General features: G+C 39.8%; 1 long non-coding RNA gene across 1 annotated transcript; it reads left to right on the top strand.

The window, feature by feature from the left end:
• Nucleotides 1-11,172: 11,172 nt before the first annotated feature.
• Nucleotides 11,173-12,149, top strand: LOC148853179 (uncharacterized). The gene is made up of 2 exons (XR_016099244.1): nucleotides 11,173-11,493; nucleotides 11,741-12,149. It is a non-coding gene; the product is annotated as an uncharacterized LOC148853179 (long non-coding RNA).
• The last annotated feature ends 937 nt before the right edge of the window (nucleotides 12,150-13,086 follow it).

Raw genomic sequence — 13,086 nt, 5'->3', positions numbered from 1 at the left:
CAAAGGGAGCAAAACACTCCCAAGAACAAAAAGGAAAAATTACACCCATGCCCAAAACATTGATTCCCTTACGATTCCTTGTTTAGCTAATCCATCTGCAAAGGAGTTGGTTGACATATTCACCCAGCTGACCTTAACTTCCATCTCCTGAATCAGCCACCTAAACTTTCTCCTCTCATTATTGTATATCCATAGACTGCTATTTTCTTTATTCAGCCACTCTACTACAACCTCGGAATTCCCTTCAATGAAGAGTTTTCTTATATTCATTTCCTTGGCTCTTTGAATTTCTTTCAAAACTGCAAGTATTTCAGTCCTGAGAGAGTCACCCACCCCAATTGGGTCAGAGAACATGATAATGACAAGCCCATTCTCATCCCTAAACACACCTTCAACCCCCGATTGTTTAGGATTCCCCCTACTGCTTCCATCGAAGTTCAATTTTAAGAAGTCAGCCAGTGGGGGAGTCCAGGACGCACACAAGATTGCTTTGGATTGGGTGCAGTTGGCAATATCACCCCATTTCCTCAACAAATCAACCACTGTGAAATCTGTAAACAGCTCAGACGATTTCGGCCATTGAGCAACCCTTAAGTGAATCAAATTTCTCAGTTCTTCAATACTTTTTTTTACCTCAAAAAAGATTTTGGAATTCCTTTCCTCCCATAGGGCCCAATAAACTACAACCCTCAAACATCTCCACATGGTCATTCCCCTTTTCCAATGGCACCTGAAGAAAGAAGGGGAGAAGAGGCTTTGCAAATTTGAAGGAGGATTCCAGTTACACCCAAAAAGGGAAAGAGCCCACCCCCAAATGGACTTAGCAAACTAGCAAGTCACCAATAGGTGAAAACCAGTCTCCCCCTCCGCTTACAAAGAACACACCAGTAAGGGGATAAACAAGTCTTGGGTCTTGTGTTTTGGAATAGATCACCAGTGTTGATTCTTTCCAAATAGGCTTCCCAACAAAAACTACTAACTCTAGGGGGAATAGGCCTGCACCAAACCTCCTTAACAGGGAAGGGAGGGGCAATAGGACTAAGAGGCTGACTTAGGACTTTGAAAAAAGAGGCACAAGAAAATGAGCCAATGGGAGTGGGGGTCCAAATTCTAGAATCCAACTTAGAAGGGTCCATGAAAACATTATCAATGATACCTAGGAGGCTCAAGATACAGCCAAAGTTAGTATGTCTCACAACTCTTCTCAAACCCAAATTCCAACCAAACCCAAAAGAGGAAGGCGAAGGGGTGATGAAGGAAGAAATTGGCTCATTTTTTAAATCAGAGAGGGCATACATAGAAGGAAACAAATCCTTAAGAGGGGCATTCCCCACTTTAAGTTTGTTCCTAGAATTTTATAGAAGTACTAGAGTTCAAATCATACTTGACGAGAGGGGAAAATGAAGGAAGCAAGTTGTGAATGGCTTTCCATGGTGACGTACTTGTGGTCCTTGCTCGGATCCCTACATCCCATCCATTTTGCTCCATCCCATGTATGCTCACCACAATTCTAACCCTCCTTTTCTATTGAGAGCCTCCATAACCATTTCCCCAAAAGAGTCATATTCCTTTTCCTAATGTTCCCAAGCCCCAGTCCACCAAGGATTTTACTTCTAATCACCACCTCCCAACTCACCCTATAGTCTCTTTTATCTTCTCCCAGCTCCCAAAGGAAATCTCTCATCATCTTCTCCAACCTGCTAGAAACCCTTGTACGAATTTTGAACACTAAGATGAAGTAAATGGGCAAATTAGTTAGAGTAGCCTTAATCAGTGTAATCCTCTCCCCAAGGGAGAGATAATTCTTCTTCCAAGAGGCCAACTTGAGACTTCACAACCCATAATTTTTGCATTTTCCCTGATCTCACCATCTTCCAAGTTTACACCCACAACACAACTTTTTTTCAAAATTCACCTTTAAGTTGGACATTTGTTTAAATAGTTGTATTGCCAACTTTAAATTCATGATATAATTTAAATTCCCACCTTCACAAAACAGGATTGTATCATCTACAAGCTATAAGTGGGTAAGAGGAATATCCTCCCTCCCTATTCTCCAACCTCTAACAAGTCCCCTAAAATCTGTTCTATGAATCAACCTCCCCAGAACATCAACAACCATAGTGAACAGGAAAGGAGAAAGGGGGTCACCCTATCTTATTCCCCTAATAGCCAAAAAAAAAACCCACCATTGTCCCATTCACTAACACAAAATAATGAACATTCTGAACACACCCCAAGATCCATTTACACCATTTAGTCCCGAACCCAAAATTGGACATAACTTTCAATAAGAATGACCATTCCACCAAGTCATAAGTTTTTTTCCAAATCCAGCTTACAAATCACTCCCTTCTTCCTGTTCTTCCTAAAATTCTCCATGCTCTCATTGGCAATCAGGATCTGATTAGTAATCTTCCTGCCACTCACAAAAGCTCCTTGATTTGGAAAGATTATTGTTAACAATACTTCCTTTAACCTCAGAGACAACCTTTGCAATGATCTTATACAAGCTATTTATCAAACTAATTGGCCTACAGTCCTTAGGATGGGAAGCATCTTTCTTCTTAGGGACCAATGCTAGAAAAGTGGAATTCAACCCCGGGTTGATCACACTTTTTCTATAAAATTCCTCGAACACTAGAAGAATGTCACCTTTTACGATCTCCCAACAATCTTGATATAAGGCCATTGTAAAACCATCTGGGCCTAGAGGTTTTGTTCTGTCCATACAAAACACAGCCTCAATCTCATCTATCTCAAACTTTCTTTCCAACCTCCGCCTATTATCCTCCCCTACATTTAGCCAATCCAAACCTTCAAGCCATATCCCCCCCTCCTGAGTGGCCTTCTTAGAATGGACTTAAAGTGTTCGACAAATGCCCTTGCTATTTCATTTTGTTGTGTTAGAGCAACACCATCCACTTTCAATCTTGAGATCATGTTTTTCCTTCCCCTGCCATTTTCCACAAAATGAAAGAATATAGTATCCCTATCTCCCTCTTGCAGCCATTTGCAGAGAGATTTTTGCATCCAATTTATTTCCTCCTTAAGTAGGCACTCCTCCAACTGACTTCTCAAGCCCCTTCTTTGTTCCTTATCTACTTCTCCAAGCTCACCCCTTTCTTCTTTCAAGTCAAGGAACTCAATTTGATCCATCAATGTACTCTTCCTTTCTTCTAATCTCCTGAATTTCAACTGATTCCACACCTTGAGCTTAGCTTTCAGAAACTGGAGCTTCTTATGAAATTTCATGCCTTCCCAATCCACATCTGGGTTACAATCATGGTTCAAAGTATCAATACGATACACCCAATACGGAGCATATCGTATCATATTTTTGAAAAATATATAGTCTAAAACGTCGATTTCCAAGTGTTTCAGATCCCCAATTTTTTTAATAATAAAAAGCACGCTAAAAGCTTCCCAAAAAACCAAAATATGAAAAAAAAAACTAAAAAAAATAAAGTTTTGGCCATTTTTAAGTACCGATACGATATTGACCGAAACTTGTATCGTATCGATACTTTGAACCTTGGTTACAATCACTCCACCAATCCTTAATTCTCGTAGTAAAACCAGGATGGAGCAACCACATATTCTCAAACCTAAAAGGGGCAGGGCCTCCATTCTTTCTCTCCTCTTTGCATATCACAATTGGCCAATGATCCGAGGTTAGTCTAGGAAGAGCCCTAGATGCAAGGTTGCCCCAATGGTCTTCCTAGTCCAAACAGAAAAGAAACTTATCCAGCTTAGAGCAAATAGGACTTGATTGGAGATTGAACCAAGTGAATGACTTTTGGGCTAAGGGTATCTCTTTGAGTTCAAAAGCATCCACAAACCGATTAAACTTTCTCATACTATTTGTCACCCTCTAATTGCTAATATTTGTTTCCTCCGTGAACTTAATCACATTGAAATCCCCACCCACACACCAAAGCCCATCCCAAAGTCCTCTGACATCAGCTAGTTCCTCCCAGAAATCCTTCCTCTCTCTGTCATCATTTGGACCATAAACATTTGTCAAAACCCACTCGTAACCATCTGCTTGTTGTTTGAACTTTAGTGAAACTGAATATTTCTCAATAAGCTCCTCTACACCTTCAACCACATCCTTCTTCCACAAAGTAACTATCCCCCCTGAGGCGCTCCCATGAGGGGGCAGCCACCCAACTGATCCCCCTAGCTCTCCAAAAACTCCTACCCCATTTGCCATCAAAATCCATTCTTTTGGACTCCTGTATTAAAACAATGTCAAGATCAAACCGCCTTAACACCTCTTTGATCGTAGCTCTTTTCCTTATACTAGCTATACCCCTCACATTCCAACTAAGAATCTTCATTAGCAATTCTCTCTTCCATCATTTCTTCACAAGCCACTACTTCCCCCCTTTTCTTCTATCTCCTTTCACCCCCAAACTTTTTATCACCTTTCACATCCCTTCTCAACCTCTCAACTTTACTCAGTTTCCTTTTCTTCACTTTGATCCCCTCCTTTCTCTTCTGTAAGCCACCTTTTAGGATGTTCAAATTCTCCAATCTACACCCCAGTTTCCCCACAAATTCTACTATTGAATCCCCTTTCCTGTTTCCTTCCACCAACACACCCCCTGCCATTTCACCTTCATTTTTCCTCTCCTTTCCTAATTTACTCCCCCTTAACCCCTCCCCTCTGATCTCAGTCATACCTTCCCCCATCAAAGACATTTTGTTCCATCTCATTGAAAACTCCTACAATAATTTCTCACACCTCATTTTTATACCATCCTAATGGCTCCTCCTGATTCTTCATCAGCCTCTCTGCAACACTAAGGCCTCTACCTTCAACATTGGCTTCACATACCGGGGCAGCAAAGCTTGGAATAGGAGTGAAATTTGGAACAAAGGACACAAAAGACTTATCAGTAACAAAAACTGAATTGACTTGGTTACCTGGGATTAACTGAAGTGGTGGGGTTGCTTTCGGGCATAGATTCACGGCCTCCTGAACTGGTTCAGGAAGTTGGTAATTGGTTGTCCCCTTAAGTTGGTTGGGAGTTAAATCTGTCCTCTGGCTAATCTGGCAATCTGTCATCTCTCCCCAAAGTTTACCCATGTAGATGTATTCATTCTCTGCTTCAAGTTCTCCTGATTTGCCACACTAGTTGTGCCTTGCACAATCTGAAGCCTCGAATAAGGGCTATTCCAATAAGGTTCAGCAGTTTCACTTACTCCCAATGTTCCAAGACCCCCCACTACATCGATTGAGCCTTCAGAGCCACTTGGACTGCATCTCCTCACCTCTTCTATGTCCCCCTGAGATAAACCCGCCAAGTGCATGCCAAAACACCTTCATTAAAAAATACCTCGTCCTTCACACTACCAAGACTAGAACCACTAACCGAGTTGACATTTGAGTCCTCACTGATATCCCAGCAATGAACCCATCCTTCGTCCGCCCTAGTATCTTCTTCACACCTTTCTCTTTCAAATCTATGGTTTGGTTTCTTGGCGGAACATCTCATAGAGCTTGGATCTTCACGAACTCACCGGCACAACCACATCAACTCACCCTTCAAACCCTTTTCCCATCGCTACTTCTTGTCCCCAGTAGAACTACCCAAGGAAGATGATGATAAACCAAGTTGGCGGTCCATAGTCAGCCCAACCCCCACCTCCTTACACCGACCCATGTGACGATTTAAGTGGTCATGTGGGTCACTAAAGATAGTGTTCGGTTTAGTAACCGAACCGACCATAACCCCCTGGCTTTGTTGCAAAGAGGGCTCCAGATCTGAAGTTGAAGGAGGCTGCCATCTACAACTACTGTGTTTAAACAAAGTTCTTGGTCACCTACATCTGGAATTGCCCTCGTCTTTGCAAATCGATACAAACAGACTTCATTTTCCAAATCCACCTCCTTAGCTACAGTATCCAGAACCTTCTGCCAATCCTTCACCCTCCTATCAGCCACAAGCACCAGCCATTTCCTCCAAGAATCAGTGCCATCACCTACCAAAATTCTCTAATGTACAAAGGAGCAGGCAACCTCCACACCAGGAGAAGACGGTCCATGCACCTCTACACTCCCACTGGTTCTAGCCACAACCTCCCTCATCTGAACCTTTTGATCACTAGATTTTGAGTTCTAGACAACTACCTTCTCATCTTTCTTCTTCTTCCGTTCCATTGTGATAAGAAAAGCCTGCAACTCCTCCACAAAGATCAACCAACCTTTCTGCCTTTTCCTTTCCAGTAAGCAAATCATTTGTTTTCCCCTTAATCCAAAAAACTTAGTCATAGAAATGAACCACCCCTTAATATTTCTCCTTACTTCGATTACAAAGGTTTTTCTTGGAACTGCCATAGTAATTTTCCACCCCTCCTCCTTAATCAAGTTGATAGCTCCATCCACGAGTCCTTTCACCCATACAACAACCTTCTCCGATACCAATATTGTCACCTTATTGTTCTCTCTGATTTTCAAAGCACAACTATCTTTGGTCCATCCATCTTCCAACTTGAACGACTTGGCTTCCATTGTCACCTCAGAACGCCATCTTCCAACCACTCTGAATCCCTTCTCCGCATCCATTCTCTCTTGAGTGTTTTTTGTTTTATCATCTTATCCAATTACAACATATCTTGAACTTTCAAAAATAGACACTTGGGTCCATCCATTAGTATTTAGTCAGTTAACTATTACATAATGCTAGAAATATCCTTCTCATGTATTTTTGAGATCATTCTCAAGTAACCGAATGTCTCCCCATGATGACATTCTCACACGAACAACAAATAACATATTCAAATTTTCCAACAACGGCATTCTCTTGTGATGATTTTACTTCGTAGAATGATTTAAAAAATACACGAGAAGGGATTTTTTTAGATTATGTAATGTTTAACTGATGGAATACTAATAGACAAGGTTCAAAGTATCGATATATATTGGCCCTTAACGGTTGATACGTATCGTGTTGATGGCTTACCGATATGCCCCTCCAGGGGTTGTATCGAGTCAGGCACTTGTTCAAAGGGTTGTCGAGCCTTAAACCGACCCCTCTAAACCTGTTTCGAAAAAATAAATAAATAAAACTTAAAAAAAAAATAGTGTCGATATTTAGAACCTTGCTAACATATGGACCCAAGTGTCTATAAGTTCAGGATGACTATCTGTCATGTTTTAAGTAAATTTTTTTTTAGAATACTTTCATATTTTGGGTAGCAAAATATTGCTTCAAATGTCTTTCAGGTGCCATAGATTTTCCCTTGGGTTTGACTATAATACCAGAAAGACATGATGCTGGAGAAACATTCATCCAATCAATCGGTAATTTGATATAATAAAAGAGGTCACCAATGATGTGGTATTCATCCAGAAAGACATAATGCTGGAAAAACTTACATCCAATCAATCGGTAATTCGGTATTAAAAAAGGTCACCAATGATGTGGTATTCATCTAAATTCATGGAGTTGCTTTGATTGGACAAAAGAATATTGCTTGGGATGTCTTTCTGGTATCATAGATTTTCCCTTTTTAAAGAAAAACATTTTGACAAAAGCATTAATCAATAATACATGTGTTTCGACCACACAAGCACAAATCTTGGGGTATTTTTGCTTTTTCACAAGATGCGGAGAGCACATACATGTGAAACCTTCCCGTGTGCCATATATATGTAGCTTTTCTAGAGGGGCTATGTGGCACTTTATGCCTCATCTTTTTTTTTTTTTTTTTTTTTTGAAATTGGCCAAAACCCGCCATCACTTTTTATGGATTCTCTTAAACTCACCATAACTTTTCAAAACATGCAAAATTCACCATGTCAGTGAGATTTTATTTTCTAAAACTCGCCATTGGTTAGATTGCATTTTGATGTTTTGGAAGAGTATAAATACATATTTGCATTTGTATTGCATTTGCAGGAGAGTTGTTTGTTGAATTTTCAGGTAAAGATGTGGCATGTTGGACTTCCATGACCAATGGTTATGCCCATATAGGGGAATACAGGGAGGCCCTCAATCTGTTCAGTCAAATGAGATTGTAGGATAGTTAGCCTAATTGTATCGCGTTGGTGAGTGCACTTTCTTCTTGTGCTCATATGGGTGCTATTAAAATAGGAATGAGCGTACACGAATACATAGAGAAGAACAATATCCATCTGCCAATCTACAACGGTTGAGGGACCATGGTTTCAAAACTTGTAAGTTGTAACACTATAGATGGAAAGAGAGAGAGAGAGAGAGAGAGAGAGAGAGGCGGAGTTAGAGTGAGAGAGAAAGGGAAATAATGTTGGCGTTAAACTACGAAGATAGAAAAGAAAGATTTTAGCGGCGGAAGAAGGGTAAAATAGTAAATTAACGATGCCCATTAGTCAAGTTACCGTTATCTCACTAACATGATGAGTTTTGAACGTTATGAAAAGTTATAATGAGTTTAAGAGAATTCATAATAAGTGATGGTGGGTTTTGGACAATTTCCCTTTTTTAAGGCTTTTATGCTACTACATCTTTAATTAGACATGAAAGTAATAATTTCATAATAGTCATGTCACAAAAATGTCACGTTGCATTAATGTATGCAATATATCATAGGTCGTAGCTATCGGATTTTAATCTCATTAGAGATTAAATCCAATGAGTTTGATTGGTCAATTACATGAGAAATTGCACCTGCACACTTGTTTTAGAAAATAGCTTTTCTCTTACTAAAACCAGTTTTGAACTTGTTCCACATTGGAAAATTATTAATTTTGTTTTGAGTTTTTTAATATGAGCTGATTTACACTCCTTAGAAATAGAAGATGAGAGTATGGAGGCTTGTTACCGCACAACGCACGCGCAGGTGTGTGTGTGCGATGCAATGAGGCACTTCAGAGGTGCACTTTACTCGCACCTTTGTGGCTCACGAAGGGCGGCTTTGGCCTTTTGGTGTGATGCTAACGTTGATATGATCAAAAGCCACGATTGATCGGGTGTGATCAAGAGGCACAATTCAAATTTAATAGTCATTAACTGTTAACTACCTTTTAAAACATTGTGACTGTTTATGGTGCCTTTCTCTGAACCAATACATTCCTTTTCTTCATAACTCTTCAGAAACTATTTAAGGAGCATGAGTAAGACATCTCACACACAACAATTTTGAAATTCACTTTCTCTCTCTTTCTCTCTCTCACTTTGATCTGCTACAGTCTCACAAAAGGTTTCTTCGGAGACTCTTCAACTTTGTTGGTTGCAGATTCTCGCTCAAGGCTCTGTTGTATCTTGGGAACAGATTTGCTTGTAACCCAACAGCAAACTCAATGAAACTAAGTGGTGGCAAATAACGTTCTAAAAACGTCTTTAGACGCACCTCAAAACTTCTCCTCCAAGTTTCAGTGACCCCATTTCCCAACAATAGCTATGGTCATTTTTAACAACTAATTTGTGAACCATATGGCATGATTAATTTGATGCCATGTGGCAGCATATAAGGGATAAATTCTTTGAAGACACCACGTGGCAAGATGAACAATGCACAAATTATATAGGATAACACGTGAAATTTTTTATGCCATGTATGATGCTGCAATATGCCACAAGACTCACAACCAAATAGCTATTTATGTTTTTTATTTTTAAAAGCTTTTTTAACATTTATGAAACTGTAAAGTCACAATAAAAACATGAAACATGTTTCAAACAACACAAGATTATTTTTCACTAAAACTTCAACTTTTTAGTAGCATTTGGTGCTCAGCAAAGTAGAAACAAGGAATTAGTATTCTTACCTTTGGACCAATTTGATGTCCACTGAAGTATAAAATCTAAACATATAGGTTTACTATGTGTACATTATGCTTTTCAAACTTACTCAAGAATAATACCAAAGAATTGGGATCTGCTACTCACACAAGGTGCCTCACACCAACCTTACATGCACATCTCACCATGTATTCAAAACATTTCCTGTGAATAATAAGTTAATAACGTTTAAGTACAGAAGATGCTCTCAATGCATGGTGACCGGTGAGGTATGCCTGTGAGGTCGGTGTGAGGCACCTTGTGTGAGGAGCAGATTTGGTCTCAATACCTAAGTGACCACCCTTAATTCCTTCACGACACTCCTAATCCCCCCCCCCCTCCTTGAGAAAGTTCTTAAGGTTGCATTTGTTTGCAATGCAAATGCAAATATGTGCATTACTAATTTACCCATTTTTCGGTTCATGAATGCAAACACGATTCACATTTTAAACCGTTTTTGCATTCATCTCGTTTGTTTAAAATAGATGCAAAGGTGTGGGCCCATCATTAACTACTACAACTATCTTATGCTCCAATGCCTCAACTTTGGTCAAAAAGTTAATTATCAAATGAATACAAATTTGTATCCAAAAAATAGGTACAGTAATGCTCTCTTTTTAGAGTACAAAAGTGTTAGAAAATGCAATTTTACTTTGATAATCATTACTTTTTTACGTTTCAAACAAACGCTTGCAAACGTGAATCGGGGTGCATAAATACCCCAATTTAGTGTTTGTATTGTAAACAAACGCAGCCTAAGGCTCAGTTTGGAAGCAGTACAAATGCAAATATGTACGGTATAAATACATACAAACTAATACAAAATATAAGGTTTTGCACTCTACATATTTGCATTTGTACTCCTTCCAAACTCAGCTTAAGTCTCCATTTGGAAAGAGTACAAATACATATATGTAGAGGGCATATTTTATATGTATTTATACTCTACATATTCATATTTGTACTTCCAAACTGAGCCTAAAGATATGAAGTTTTATAAGAATTTCCCCACAATTTTCTTTTTTCCGTTTATTTTTCTAGGGGACCAAACACAATTTAGGTTCCTAAATTCCCATATGTCCAAAAGTCCGAGCAACCTATGAGTTTTCCTCGAGAGTCGAGATGTGCGGAATCTGCGGATACAGAAAACGTGTTGAAACGGTATTTTTATTTTTTAAAGGAAAAGATCGGGATTCAGTTGAAACAGATGCTGATTGCTGAAATCCTATTGGATTATTACAATCTTGCAAGCCACTTCTGATCTGCTAGTCATTTATGCAGCATGGAAATATAAAACGAAGTGAAATTTAATTCAAACCATTAGATCCCAATACCGTTACAAGCTAAGCTAACTGAGTGGCGAGTGCTATTTAATTCGCTAGCTCGAGAAGTACTACAGTCTTCTTTTCTCCCAATATAAAAATGAAGCCTACCCACGCACTATCACGCGTTGTTTACGCGTTCCAGCGAGCACCCTTGCTTCAAGATTTTAGTTTTTTAATTTTCGCAAGCCTTCCCCGTTCTCCCCTCCTCTTTATATGCTGGCTACTAAGGAAGTTGTTGGAAGAATTCAGTTCAGACTCCAGAGAGAATCTTAGCGATTTTCTCACGATCAATCATCGATCTCAATTGGAGGCCCTTGATGTTGTAACTCCTTGCCTTTGGGGACTTAGATGCTTCATCTTTGATAACTCAACAAGCTTCGAGATATCCACGAACTCAGGTATTGTTATGCGATTTTCTTTCCTTTTCTTTCTGAACTTTGGGAAGTTTTCTCTCTTTTCTTTTTGGCTTAGATTTTTTTTTTTATTAAGGAAAGAAAAGAAAATTTGAGATGGGTATTATGGGTTTGATTTGCTAAATAACTTATTTGCAGAGATTTAGGCTTGTTGAACTTTTTTGAGTGAAAGGGGCTCCTGGTTCAGTATTCGATTTGCGGGTTTTAACTGCTGTTTGGTAATTATATATAGTTGAAGAAGGAAGATAAGATGGGTCACCACCAGCACCATCATCACCATCACCATGGAAGCGATAGCCCATACGACGATCCTTTTTTGGCCTGTTGTTGCTGCCCATGTCTTCTGGTCTCCTCCATATTTAGAGGTCTTGGGAGATGCTTGTTCGTTGCTTGTTACCCCATCTTGCAGTGCTTCGGATGGGATGAGTATAGACACTACCATCACCACCACAGGCATTTCTAATGGTCATCTGGTTCTTTTATTGAAGAACATAATTCAAATTGCTGAAACTGTTATTACTCATTGCCTCTGTTTTTTTTTTTTCCCATTTTCTTTTGCCTGTATAATGAATTAGCTTCAAAAACTTTGAAGTATCAAATTTTCTTTCGGGTTCAAACAAATGCAAATCATCACAAGAAAACTACCCTTATGGTTTCGCTAATTGATTAAATATACCTTATTGTTTGAAAATTGACTAGCAATACCAGTTTCTGAAAATTGATTGATTAACTCTACCCCTATTCGTTAATATCCGTTGATGCTCCGCCACAATTTATGCACATGCGACCTATTTGACCTATACAATTTTTTTAAAACCCAATATCACCCTCGTACCCTGAGCCCCCATTCTCTCTCTTCTAATACCTCCCCTCCGGAGCAACCAAGCATCAGGCGGTGGCGGTTCAGAATGGAGCAGACTTGTCAACCTTCTACAGCTGTAGCTTCGAAGGCTACCAGGATACCCTATACGCCCATTCCCTCAGGCAGTTCTACAGGGAATGTGATATATATAGAACTGTGGACTTCAGATTCGGAAATGCCGCCGCTGTTTTTCAAAACTGCAACATTTATGCCCGGCTGCCGATGCAAGGACAGTTCAATGTCCTGACTGCCCAAGGCAGAACAGACCCAAACTAGAACCCCGGAATTTCCATTGAGAACTGTAATATCATGGCAACTCCAGACTTGGTTTCTAGTAATGGAACTACAAGCTCTTATCTAGGACAACCATGGAAAGAGTACTCTAATGCTGTCTATCCGCAACCTTTCATTGATAGCTTCATAGATCCAGCTGGCTGGATAGCATGGTCTGGAGACTTTTCACTGAGCATACTCTACTACGCGGAATACAAGAATACAGGCGCAGGATCAGTGACAACGAACAGGGTTTCGTGGCCGGGTTACCATGTGAAAAACGCTACAGATGCTGCCAATTTCACCGTCTCCAACTTTGTGTTGGGGGACGACTGATTACCTGCCAAGTTCGTCGCCATATTGCAGTAACTCTCGAAGCTATTCGGGGCTTTCAACCTGGGCGATTTCATTTCTTGGCTTGGCGGTGCTCTCGATGATCTAGG

Source organism: Nelumbo lutea, chromosome 5 (genome assembly GCF_056320005.1).
Source record: "Nelumbo lutea isolate HS-2025 chromosome 5, American lotus-T2T, whole genome shotgun sequence".
Lineage (NCBI taxonomy): Eukaryota > Viridiplantae > Streptophyta > Magnoliopsida > Proteales > Nelumbonaceae > Nelumbo > Nelumbo lutea.
Note: the sequence above shows the minus strand (reverse complement) of the source record. Positions and strands in the feature narration are given on the sequence as shown.